The sequence below is a fragment of the Tympanuchus pallidicinctus genome, unplaced genomic scaffold (assembly GCF_026119805.1).
Source record: "Tympanuchus pallidicinctus isolate F22 unplaced genomic scaffold, pur_lepc_1.0 scaffold31, whole genome shotgun sequence".
Lineage (NCBI taxonomy): Eukaryota > Metazoa > Chordata > Aves > Galliformes > Phasianidae > Tympanuchus > Tympanuchus pallidicinctus.
The window spans coordinates 10,038,832-10,052,327 of NW_026294749.1; positions in this window are offsets into that span (position 1 = coordinate 10,038,832).

Below are 13,496 nucleotides of genomic sequence, written 5' to 3' on the forward strand. Positions count from 1 at the left end.
GGCTTCAAGGCAGGTTGGATAGCAATAATAAGCCGAGTTTGGATATGGCTGCAGGGGATGCATCTTGAGCACAAGAGGGAGCAGGAAAGAAAACAGAGAGACACTTGTTTGTAACTTTAAGAAGGCAGTGGGGAAGAAAACACAGAGGCATTTGTTTGAAGATTTAACAAATGTGCAATACAGACCAGAAAAGTGTCTAATTGGAAGAGGAAGTAGACATTTCATGAGTATGCGAAAGATGGAGGTGATCCAGTAATATGCTTGCCGGGGAGGCAGTTATAACAGGCATCAAAAATGAAGATATACAGCTGGAACAGTCCCTCAGGACAGAAAGTGCAACAAGGTATACAAAACTCAGGTCACGATAATCCAGTGATTTGATGTGTTGTAACATCTGGGTAGGTAAAGAATCTGGCAGATCAGCACAGACAAAATTTCAGGTCATGTAGCAATAAAACAGCATTTTTTTCATCAAGATTACCAAATTTATTGCGCAGACATTTGCACTGACACTGTTGCATTGCTTCCATCAGGCACAGGTATGAGCTAGCATATCTGAACCAAGGGGCAGCTTGTATCAGGAACAAAATTAAAGCTGATATCAAGTGAGCTGAAATCTGAAGTATGAGTTTTCCCCATTGTACTACAGAGGATACTATGCCATTTACCTCTTGGATCTCTCTCCATCCTTTTTTTCTCACAGTGAGTCAGAATCCACTGCATGCAGTTCAGTGGTAAGAAGACTGTCATTTCTACTGTCATCAGCAGCCCCTGCCTCACTGTCTTCCACACCATTAACAAGCAAAGCCATCCAATTTGAAATTAGCTGTCAGACCTCAGGAAGATGGGTATGTCTAAACAAAATCAAGTGGGGCCTCCCATGCTAGGTTGGTTGTTCAGGGCTTACCAAACAGAAAGAAGTACAAGTTCCATTTCTGCCAGCACAGCAAGAAGACACAATACTGAACAGAATCTTTCACACCTGGCTGGTACAATAAGGTGGATTTCTACATCACCACTCCTGATTCACTCTGTGTCTATGATTCTTTAAAACCTGATATCTTCTTCCCCTGTGAATTTGTCTCTCTGAGTTTCTCTGTACTTATTCTTTCATTGATAAGCTCCCCTGGAACAGCTGCCATTAGATTTTGCTTTTGTCTGAACTCCTAGGCGCAGCCATACTACTCACACTACCAGCTCTGAAGAAACAACACAGCTCTTGGATGGCACATTGCTCCAGGATGCCTCAGCTGAGAGAAGTAACTGCAGAAGAGTTACAGCAGCCTGAAACCAGTGCATAACAGGGGCAAATCAGACCCACTGGCTTTGTGATACACAGCCCACTGGCTGTAGATATCATTTTATCAGCTTGACCCTCCCTTCCTTTCCTTACACAAACACACAGTACTACATTATTGGCTTTTCTGACTTGTGCAACTCTTGCCCAACAGTGTGGCCTCAACCTCAGCTTCCCACCTCAGTATGTCACTTTCCCTCCAAAAAATCTCTTCAAAAAGTCTCTACATCTCTACAATCTTTTCCTTTTCTATAAGCAGAGCTAAAATTCACCACACTTCTGAATCCTGGATCTCATTGCCCTTGCAGGCCACAAATAGATTTTTTTTTGCTGTGGCAAGGAGATCAGTGCCTTTGAGGCAAACCATAGAGCGAGTTTGCCTTAAAAAGTTTTGGGCATCAGAATACATATATTCTGCAACTACATAGATTATGGTCAAGAGTTTCTGGCGTATGAATTAAAAATTGCATGTATTTTAATTTATTAGAGAGTTATTTCATTGGCTATTTTCCAAGAGGGCTTGTGATATTCCAAAAAGTAACTATCATAGTGCCTCTGGCATTGCTGGAAAACAATGCCAAAATTATCTTGAAGTTCAGCTTTGTGACTCCTATTTCATGGGTTTTTCAGACATTTGGCTTTCTCAGACTCAGCCCATACCCAGGGCTTGGAAGACAAGAGCTGACTGAACATGAAATCAAAATTATAATGGAGGCAGGAAATAACTGAGGAGGTGGCAAATGTGATGCTTACCGTCTGGATGGAGGAAAGCCTCGTTCTTTGCTATCAGGCTGGAGAAGGCCTCCTGGATTTCCAGATGCTTTTGAATGTTCCACAAGCAGCAGGGGCTACGAGTGTTTATTTCCCCTTCTCCTGTCTGCTTGGTGAGGAGATTTCAACCTCTTGTCCTGTTGGACTGTATCACCATTGTCTGTGCTTTTCTCATCTTCAGACTGGATTGCTGCCATGTGGTCTGCTCAGCACTACGTCTGAGGACCACTCAGAAACTTCAGCTAATTGCAGTATGCAGCTGCCTGCTTACATATCCACATTTCAGACACAAACCATAGAGTGCAGATGGTACACAGGCTGCGCCAATTTTCCATTCATTTCCAGGTGCAATTCAGGCCTTGGTTTCTAAATCTCCTTGGGATTTGAACCTGCTGTCCCTGAGAGACTACCTCTGCTTGTGAATGTCAGATACACCCTTGGGATGAGCTGAAGCATCTGAACTGACAGTTCCTGGAGCAGCACCTTTGGGAAGGGCTTTTTTTCTCAAAAGAAAGCCCATAGCCCTCGAATTTGCTTCCTTGTGTGTTGAGCCTCCAGGGCACATTGCAAAGCTTGTCTCTTTTGTTAAGCTTTAGTTTAATATATTGGAGCAGGCTTAGAAGGGAGGTTTTGATGAGGATACTTTTACTTTCAATGTTGTCATGGAAGTACAATTCAGTAGGGCACATGAGTTCTAATTTGTTTTTATTTTAACTGTAGCTAAGGCTACAATTAAATACAATACAGTTATGCACAGCTTAAGTGAAATAAAATGAATAATTACAATTGCTTGAGGCCAGTGTTACTTACTGGAGAGTCTGGGAAGAAAAGACAAGTAGGGAGTTGCTGCACTGGAAATAATTTTGTGGGTATGGCCAAAATGAAGGTAATAAGCTGGGTTACCCCGGCGTGCTCATGCTACAGGTTGCCTGACTTGGTTCTTTGCAAGGGGATTTGGGGGCCTGACATGCCTTCAAGCTCATATTGACACTTCACTGAAGTATGACTGTCATGGTCTAGATAAAAAAAAGACAGAGATGCTGACCAGTGTATATTGTTCAAGAAAAACCCAAGAGCCAGCAAAGCATGGGGCGCAATAACAAATCACAACAGCAGATCCCAAGGTCTGCTTTGTCAAAGAATCATCTTACCTTTCTTTTTTAATCCCTCCCTCTATTACTTTGTATTTCTGCCTCTGCTCATTTTCTCAGGTTCTTTTTCAGCTGGGTTAGTACATTACAGATTTGAACTGAGATGTCAAACTGGATAATGCTTCTGAAGAAGAAATGAAAACACCTAGAAAGAAGAGAATCAGATGGCTGAAAATAACCAGGGGTCTCACATGGTATAACTGATTCTCTCTAAAGTCACATACATACACAAATTAATATATAGAATTCTTGCAAAAAGCATTTCTTTGGGTATATCCATGGTTTGAAAACACACTCATTTGATGGACAATTATGGTTTTTCTAGTTAGAGGTGTGCATATTTCCATTTAATAAAACAGCTACAGTCCATGTTTGTTTGTTTGTTTGTTTTGAGTATGGAACATCAAATTCAGATGTTCTGCTTTCATAGCTGAACTAGGCAAGACTTCTTGCTTAGAGATCACAGGACAAAGCTGTGAACAAAATGCACCACAGAACTCACCCCAAGACCCAGTAAAGGAGAAAAATCTTGTTTCCCAAACATCAAACCAGGAAAGGACAAAAATTATTTGAAATGGTGCTTTCTATTCCTGTAGAAAATCTTTGTTGAGGGATTTTTGCTCTCCAGTGGTGTGAAGGGACTGAAAACTATCTCAAACAGACAGCAGAGGAATATTTTTTTTACCAGGATGGGCATTGGCATAGAGCTGGAAGAAACAGTTTTATACCATCTGCTTCCCTCTCTGGTTCAGAGGAGAGGCAAAGGACAAGAATGCCGTGCTCCACTCTTGGCAGCATGATTTACAGCAGACCAATTTAAACTCCTGCCAATAAAGCGTTTATACTGCTAGATCATCATGTTTTCTATCATCATGTACACGACTATGTATGGGATCAGAAACTAAAGGTTCTTCTGTTTGTGTTCCAGACATTTTTAATTTCTGTGGGAGCTGAGAAACTTTATTTTACTATGATTACTTACATTCATGAGTAGTTTGGTTGTTTTTGTGTTCTTTCCTGGTTTCCTTTGTTAGCTTTTCTCTTAATCCTTATCAGCCTTTTTTAAAATATTGCACATTTTATCAGTGGCTTCATCTTCACAGCTCTTGCAACAGGTACGTGAGCTTTGGATAGCCTTCAACCACTCATATGTAACTGACTTCCCACTGCTTCTACCTATTGATGGTTTATTATGTTTATTCAGCCTAGACTAGATCTGTTCTTTCATCCATGAGAGACTTTCCCCGCCATGAACATAGGACTGTGGGCAAAGCATATACTGCCCAGCTCACTAAACCACACAAACCTGACTGATGTATGTGTGGTGACAAGATGAGCTATGTACTATGAACTTACAGTTCACTTCATCTATTGCCAATGTCATAAAAAAGACACCAAACACCTCAATGGCATCAACGAGTTACTCCTTATAGATGGCTTCGGTTGCTGGTTTGCTCTTTAAGATCTAGAGAGTAATGTCCATTTTTAAACTATTTTTATAGGAGACACTCTCAGATCTGAGGAACTAATCTAATGCCACTAACTCAAATTCACTCAGAACTGAGTTGACATTAAATAGTTGATGTCCTGCAAGTCTAGAACACAATCAAGTCAGTTCAGTCAAAGATGGGGGCAAATTTCTGCCCAAGGAACGTGGCTGGGGGGGGGAAAGAGCCATAATATCCTGGGAACATCAGATTGAGAGCTGAGCATGAGGAACAAGGGAAGGAACCAAAAGTTATTTTGTCAAGAGTGGGAATTCAGTTCTGTATTTTGCAACCAGAACTCATTTTGGGCCTACGAGCTTCTGTGAAGACTTCTGCAGAAAAACCCAGCATCAGGAAAAAGGCAGGAGGCATTTCCTGCACCAAGGGAATCAGGGTTTGTACAGCAGTGAAGACTGCAATCGAGAAGTGACACCTAACCTGGCAGAGTCATTTTGGATGTTACCTGAGTCAACCTCATTAGCAAAGTTTAATTGTAGCAGCAAGGGAACAAGCCCAGCAGAAGTGAAAGGCTGTTGTTTAAGAGCAAATCTCAAAGTCACGGTGTGTGTCACTAGCTGCCAAGACAGCACCAAGCTGGCCAGAACAGGCCTTCCTGGAGTCAGAGGACGCTGCCTACAGTGCAAGTAGCCTCGTGTCGCTGAACTGGGCAAAGCTGTGCTCCTGTGCAACAGACCCTGACTGCCACACTGGAGTGAGAACAACAATGAACTTCCCCCGGTGAAAATATTATAGCCTTGGCAGGAGAGGACCTTGTCTGGAGGTTGGTATGAGTCAATCACAGGGGGCTTTTGTGTTCATGCACGTATGTGTGCGCGTGTGTGCATTAACAGAGCATTCTGTCAGGGACCGATTTTCAATGATGCAAGTCTCCTCTAACTGATAACACTCTAAATAACAGGTGAGTGACTCCTGGCAAGAAGGAGATTGTCTGACCTCATTGTTTGCCTTTTTTCCCCCCTCTTTGTTCTTCACAAATAAAGGTTTTTTAATAAACTGAAAGGTCCTCCGCTCCTGCCTGATGATAAAATGAAAGGAACCAGTGAGGTATGGTACAACGTGGCAGCAAAAAAAGAGAAGCTCATCAGAAAATAACAAAGGTGCAAGTTAAAGATAAGGCAGCTGTCAGAGATTAATCCTGCTGGCCTGATTGTTTTCTTTAATACCAAGGCCTGCAATAGCAAGCGATAAGTTTGCTGAGTAATTTGGTTTTTGGTGAGGAAATAAAATTCAGGTAGGCCTCATAATTGATTTCCTTTTCTTTAGTTTTCTAAACATTAAACAAAACCAAAAAAACCCTCTGCTTTGACTACACTTTCCTTTTTTCAAATTTGCTCCAAGGCAATGAGCTTCCCCACAAGCTGGGTCTGCAGGAAGATAACTCTGAGGGCAAAAGCACCCACTCCTTTTGCAGCACCCTCCTGAGAATACTTTTGTTTCGTCCTCAGCAGTGGCTGCAGCTCTTGAGCATGATTATTTCGTCCTGGCCTCGGCTTCATTTTACTGTCCAAAAAATGGGTAAAACATGGCGTTGGAAAGGTTCAAAAGAAACTCTATACTGCATATTGTCTGCATGCTAGTACAGCAGCAGAGCATGGTCTGAGTGTTACTACATTACATGGTACTTAGCATGGCCTTTGGAGGGAGCAGTGCAATAGGATTGCACAGGCCTCGTTGTCCTAGAGAAAATACAAGCCATGGGCCATCTAAAGATGTGGCAGTTGAGGTTCACCGTTGGCTCACTGTAGACATCTGCCTGGTCTCTGCCTTCATTTCCTTCTTGCATAAGGATGTGGGAAGAGTGGAGATCAGGAAGGGTTACTCACCATGTTGCGTCCCAGTGGGTCACACTCAGGCTGTGTCCAGGTTGAGGAACAGGAAGGTGCTGCATGCACTTGAGATGGACACAGCCAACCACCATGGCCAGGCAACCTTGGCCCACTGACAGTGGCATGGGCCTCAGAGAGGTTTCTCACGAGCCTCTGGAGCAATTGGGACATCACCTGTAGGAAAGCTCATGGGATGTCCTGCTTGAAGTGCTGATGAAACCCCAGGCCCTACCAGGGCTTTCCTCATCTGGGGGTGCACGCAGCCAGCCCAGACACTTCCCAGGCAGCAGCTGTGGGAGGAGGCAAGGCAGAGGAAAGTGAAAGGAGGAAAACATTTCCAAACCAGAGGATCTGTGGCAAAGAGGTGAGAAAATGGACCCTAGACAAAGTGTGTGTGCGTGTGTTCACGTGTGTTTGTGGTGTGTGTGCATGCACGAGACATCAGCAGAGCCTTATTTATTGTGACAAAATGAACAGCCCCCAGGATGCTCATCCAGCAGCTAATTTCTCATCTTATCTATTATGTGAATGAGATGGGAAAACAGTTTCCTGTTTTTCACAGATATCGCTAACATGAAAGATACAGAATGAATTCCCTTGAAAGCCTTGCAGTCAGTTCCAGCCACAGACTCATTTGTTTCAATGGAACGAATTAATGCAGTCAGGGCTGCCCATTGATAGGAAACAAGTCTATAAACCTCTCTATAGAAGCAAACGTTGCCTCAACCTCCAAAATGGATGAAGAGCTTGACAGGCACTTTTTCCACATCTACTGGTTGCAGATAGATGCTTTTGCACCACACAAAAACACACACACTTTTAAAGCATTGCCAGTTCCCTTTTTCAAGAATATATTTACAGTGTCATAATGCATTTATAATGCAAAGCTACCTGAAAAGGACAATCTGTACTACAGGATAACTCCTAGCAAAGGAACCCTTTGCCTCCATGGAACTTCTAAGGATCTTACATCAGGTGTAAAAGCAAGAAGCGATGGGAGTGTTGAGCCACTTGTTCCCAGAGCTCAGAGTTTAGGGGCAGGCTTTGCCCTGCATTTAGGGCAAACAGAGGGACTGGCCAGTGCTGCAGAAGATAGGCTCTGAGTAAGGAAGGCCTTACCTCTCTTTCAAAGCACTGACTCAGAGGAAAGCCTATAACACCGGCTGCATTTGTCCCCAGGCAGGCTGTGGCCATGAATTTGATGCAGCTACTGCCAAACAAGCGTGTCAGAGAGTGGAAAGTGAAGTCAAACAAGTAATTTTTCAGGCTATTTCTGTCTATTTTTTGTTGTTTTTCACCTCTGTTTTTCCCAGCAGTGCGTGCATCTGTGCTGAGAGTAAGAACAGGGGAGAAGGAATGAGTAAAAACAACAGGGTCAGCTTGTTGATAATGTTCTCAGTGTGTCCCCTCCTATGAAAACACGTTTTGCAGCTGGGGCACTCATTCCTGTTGCCTGGACTGGGCAGAGGACTTGAGCAAGGTGACAGGAGGAGCACAGCCTCACATCCACATTTACATACATGTGAAGAAGCCTAGGCTCTGAAAGCCAGGGCTTTTCAGTAGGCTTCTTATAGGATTCCCCTTTCTTCCTTTTCCTGCTTCAAAGGCAAAAATGTGAGTGAGATTTCCACCTGAACATCAGGTGGCACTTCATTGCTCATAAGTGGCAGAGTGCAGGAACAGGTTGCCCAGAGGCTGTGGAGTCTCTTCCTTGGTGATTTCCAAAAGCCACTCAAACACCCTGGGCACCCTGCTCTGGGTGTCTCTACTTGAGCAGAGGTTGGGTCAGATCATCCTGAGATCCCTTCACACTTCAACCATTCTGAGATGCTTTAAGGGGAAGGAGAGGATATCTTCTCAAATGGTAGTCTTCTCAAAGTCTCAACCCAGCCTCTCACCAGAGAGGGAATGGGACTGGACAAAACCTATCACTTTTGACAATACCAGGGACACACAGAACCACAGTGAATCATGATATGCTCCACTTCTCCCAGCAACAGGCAATGGGCCATGACCTCTGCTCTGGGTGTTCCTACCTCCTTTCCTCCTTCAGCACTTCGCGGTCTGGGCAGGCTGATGTGCATCTTGTAGGAGAACAACCTGAAAAGAGAGAGAGGGAGAGGGAAGGGGAAGAAAGGAAAACCTGAAGAAGGTTAAAAGAAACAAGATGAGACAACTCCAGTACTTCAGTACACTAAGAAGAGTTGCTTCAGTTATGCTGCAGTGAGGCACTGCTGTAGGAGAAATGAAAATAAATTCAGCCTACAGTTCTAATGAAGTAAATTCCGGAGTGGGCTGAGATTGTAACTGATATAAATGAGGATCATTATCTTCATTCTGCTATTCTGCTCAGCACAGGGCACAGAGTGCAGAGATAGGAGGAGACAATTCAAGGTGTGATGGTGTGAAGAAGAGCCCTGTCTCCCTGCTGCTTTCCTGGAACACAGAATCACAGAATCACCCGGGTTGGAAGGGACCTCAAGGATCATGTAGTTCCAACCCCCCTGCCTAGCAGGGCCACCAAACACACACATTCAGATCAGGTTGCCCAGGGCCCCGTCCAACCTGGCCTTGAACACGTCCAAGGACGGGGCATCCACAACCTCCCTGGGCAGCCCGTTCCAGGGCCTAACTACTCTCCTTGTGAAGAAAAGGAACAAGGAGACTCATGCTAAAGGCTAGTGACCGTGCTCTCTGTCAACTCCGTGAGACACTCAGGCTATCTGCAAAGCTCAAGATTTGTCCCAGGATCTGTCCCATCTGTCCCAGAGTTTGTCCTAGCTCTTGGTCTGGTCAGAGAAGCGTTTCTGGGTGCTGGGCTTGTGGAAGGAATGGTAGGTCTCTGGAGGGTTGGGTTTCAAGAAGTTCTGGGTTGTTCTCTCAGCAGGGAGGTTTCTTTGGCCTCAACCATCTTCTCATTGTTCAAGTTCTTGGAGTCAGTTTTTGTCACCCTGGAGATCAAATCTAGTAAGAAACACCAAGAGCCACACAGAGTACTTCTCATCTTCCTGAGAAGGGTTATTCATCACCCCTAGGTAAGTGAGGTAGGCACACTGTAATGTTTTCTGCTGTTACAAATAAAACAAAGTTCTCTGCAGCTGGTGCAGAGAACATCTGTTTGTTGCCCCTGCACGCAGCCCCACCTGGGGATCATCTCTCCCCACCATTACCTATTTCCTTCCCAAAGCAGCAACCAGCTGTATTTCTATAGACCTATAATCACAGATCTATGTGGCAAGGAGCATACCACCACAAGAAATGAAAGTGACCTCAAGATTCACTGTGTTCAAAATTAAGCACAGACTTTTTCAACCCTATCTCTTAACTTTATCTTCTTCTGTCCCCTTCTTCAGCTCTTTCCATGCACCTCTCAGAAGGAGTGATGAAAAGGATATGGTAATGAGGCAGAAGCCCTCTTTTGGTTCACTCCAACACCATTGTCTACATGTTAATATTTCACATCATATTCAACACTGACAACCTGAAAGAAGGTTGTAGTGAGGTGGAGGCCAGCCACTTTACCCAGTTGACTAGTGATAGAATCAGACATAATGGCCTCAAGTTATGCCAGGAGAGGTTCAAGTTGGATGTTGGGAAAAATTTCTTCTCACAAGAGCAATGAGATCTTGGAACAAGCTTCCCAGGGAGGTGGGGGAGTCATCATCCCTGGGGGATTCAAGAAAACAACAGATATGGCACTGAGCAATGTGGTTTAGTGGGCATGGGTGATGGGTTGGTGGTTGGACTAGATGATCTTAGAGGTCTTTTCCAACCTTAATGATTCTATGAGTCTATGATTCTATGACCATAAGACCCTCCTGTTATGGCTCAAGTAGGTAGAAGATAAACTCACTGTAACTTTAGATTAAGTAAAATCTCAACAGGATGGTTTTTTTAAATGTATCTTCAACATCCATGCAAAAACTTCCCATCCAAACTTGATGGAGACACAACTCACATAAGTGGCTCCACTGCAGGTACAGGTGAGTACAATAGAAATTCTGAGTGAATTTCTAGATAAAACTGAAGATTCTACCCAGTTCGATGGGTTTTTTTGTGCTTTTTTTTTTCACTGATCTCAGTAGGTCTTTTAAAAAAAAAAAAAAGAGTTAACTCTTAAAAAAGAGTTGGATATTTTTGTCTCAGAACATGTTAGCATTTTTGAGGTCAGATTTTGGAATTTTTAAATGAAATTTGAGAATTTAATGTCCAAATGTTTTTAGGTGGTTCTTTTCAGTTTTTGTAGTGTTTGTACTACTTAACAATTACGCCAGAGTACTTCTGATAAGTGACATGAAAGAATATCATAAAATTGTAATAATTAGCTCCCAAATTAAATAAATCATCAAGTGAACTAGTTCTGAAAAGCTACAAGGCAAATTTCCAAAATTTGAAGTCCCAAAGACAATATTTAAACAAACATATTTCTGGTTCAAATAGGAGAGAAAAATACACATCCAGTGAACTGGAAATTCGAGTTTCAGACATTTGTGGTGACTCTTTTGTCTGACCTTTCCATTTCGGTCCATGTGCCCATAGGAGAGGGGAATGGATGCAGGAAGGTGGATATGAGTTCCAGCAATCCACTTGCTAAAAGTCAGTGCATCATCCCTCTTCAGTATGGGGGACAGCAGCGTGCAGTGAGGATTTTTGTGTGCTATCAAATCAATCCAGATGCTCCTTCTCACATCACATCACAGCAAATGACTTGTCTTCAGTCTCAGCCAGACCTGGGGACAAGGGTTAGGCCAGAGATTGCATAAGGTTTTGTTTAAGTTCACTTTTCTCAGGAAGGTCAGATCAGAGAGGGATGGATGTGTGTGGCTTCATTTCTTTTTTTTTTCTTTAATACACAACATTTGTGTAGCTATAATGCAGTTTCCTAGATTGCTTCTCAGCTAGGTTAGCTGGATTTAAACAAGAGAGGTGAATTTTCATTCAAGTTATGTCACGTAGGACGATTTTTCCCCAAAAAACTTCTTGTTCCAGTCAGAGTAAAAACTATCCTCAGTGTCATGGTAGAGATGTAAGATCCAAAGAGGCTGTGATAAAGGTGAAAAAACCTTGGTGCTGAGTACATCCCACTTCAGGACCACGAGTGCCCTGGGTGCATTGCCACCCAGCAGCAGCTTTCTTTGGCTCTCAGCACACACACCTCCTTTGTGCTTGAGCTAAGCATTAAGGAGCAGGTTTCTTGGGGAGTTTGCAGTAAGTGCTTGCACAGATCATGTTTACCAGCACTTTATGGAGCAGTTAACATACTTTAGAGTAAAGCCCTGCAAGTTTCAGGGAAGCTGGTGTCAGACGCTCTCCACAGCAAAATTTCATTCAAAATATCAACTTGGTAAGGAAGAGAAATGATACTGAATTTCACTGGCAAGGAATTCTTGATGCTTCAAGTACTCAAATCAAAGGTCAAGATATGGACAACCCAAAGAAGATTCTTACCTCACAGGAATATGACTTTATTTTTTTGCTTTAAAATCTGGGATGAAGGTGTTATCAATCTAAACACCCATTCATACCAGAACAGGTTGCCCAAGGAGGCTGTGGATGCCCCATCCCTGGAGGCATTCAAGGCCAGGCTGGATGTGGCTCTGGGCAGCCTGGTCTGCTGGTTGGTGACCCTGAAATAGAAGGGGGGTTGAAACTACATGATCATTGTGGTCTTTTTCAACCCAGGCCATTCTATCATTCTATGCTTCAGAGTGCTTGGTTAGCACCAATAAGGGAAGGAAAGACTGGAAATGGTCAGTTAAATCCAGAAGCCCTACCATTTTATTTATTGTAGTCTGTACAACTCCAGAGGGAACGTAGCAATCTACGAATGAAATAAGACCAGAGCTCTGCTCTGAGGAGTTGTTTTAGCTTAAATTAGGCAGACCAAGCACAAATGGGTCTAGATAACAAGAACATTCCTAATTTAAATAGAAAATATTAAAAAAATGCAGTTCTCAAGGCCACGAGCCATCCTTAATTGACAGCAGCTCAAAAGAAAGTTTCCCAGGGGTAAACCATTCCAGAACTTCCTTCTGTAGGTTCCTTCCCTATCACCCCACAGCACTGGACTCCAGAAACTCTTTGCAGTAAGCTCTGGGTCGCTGGGGCTGTTATCTGACAGCTCAGGTATGATGGCAGAGCTCTCCAAAAGGTAACGCAGTGCTTAGAGGGATGGAGGAAGGGTCCACACAAAGTGCAGAACAGGGACACCATGAGGGGTCAGAGCAGGAAAATCTGAGCTATCTATGAGCCAGGTCCTGGACAGGGATGCTGGAAACATTAATTTCATCCCAGCCTTGACCTTGGACAAACTTCTCTGTCTCCATTTACCTGCTTCCACTCCCACATGTTATTTGCCTTCGTTATGGAGATTAGAAGCTCTTCAAAGCAGAAGCTGGCTATTGCAGAGTGCTTGTGCAACACAACTCACAACAGGACCTTCATCTTGGCTCAAGGCTGCTGGTGTTGATGCAACACACACACACACAAATAATAATAAAAAAAGGTGCAAGCACTTCAAAATCTTGGAATATGTTCAAAGACAGCCAACTGCAGGATGTTCAAATGAGTGTCAGCAGCAGATTTGATTTCCAGTGTCGCTATTAATTATTACATTAAAACAGAACAAAACAAAGAAAAAAAACAGACAAACAACCAAACAACAACAACAAAAAATGACCAGAGTTTAGAATCATAGAATCATAGAATCACAAGGTTGGAAAGGACCTACAAGATCAGCTCATACAACCATCCTCTCACTACCATTGCTACCACAAGCTACTAAACCATATCTTGCAGCAGAAGATCCAAACTTGGCATTGAGTCATTATACAGAATGCCTGGGATACATTTTTCAGTCAGGAGAAAGAGACTAATAGAGGTTTTTTTGCATTACATATATTTTGGTTGAAAAAAATATATGCTTTTCAAGATTTTCCTTCCC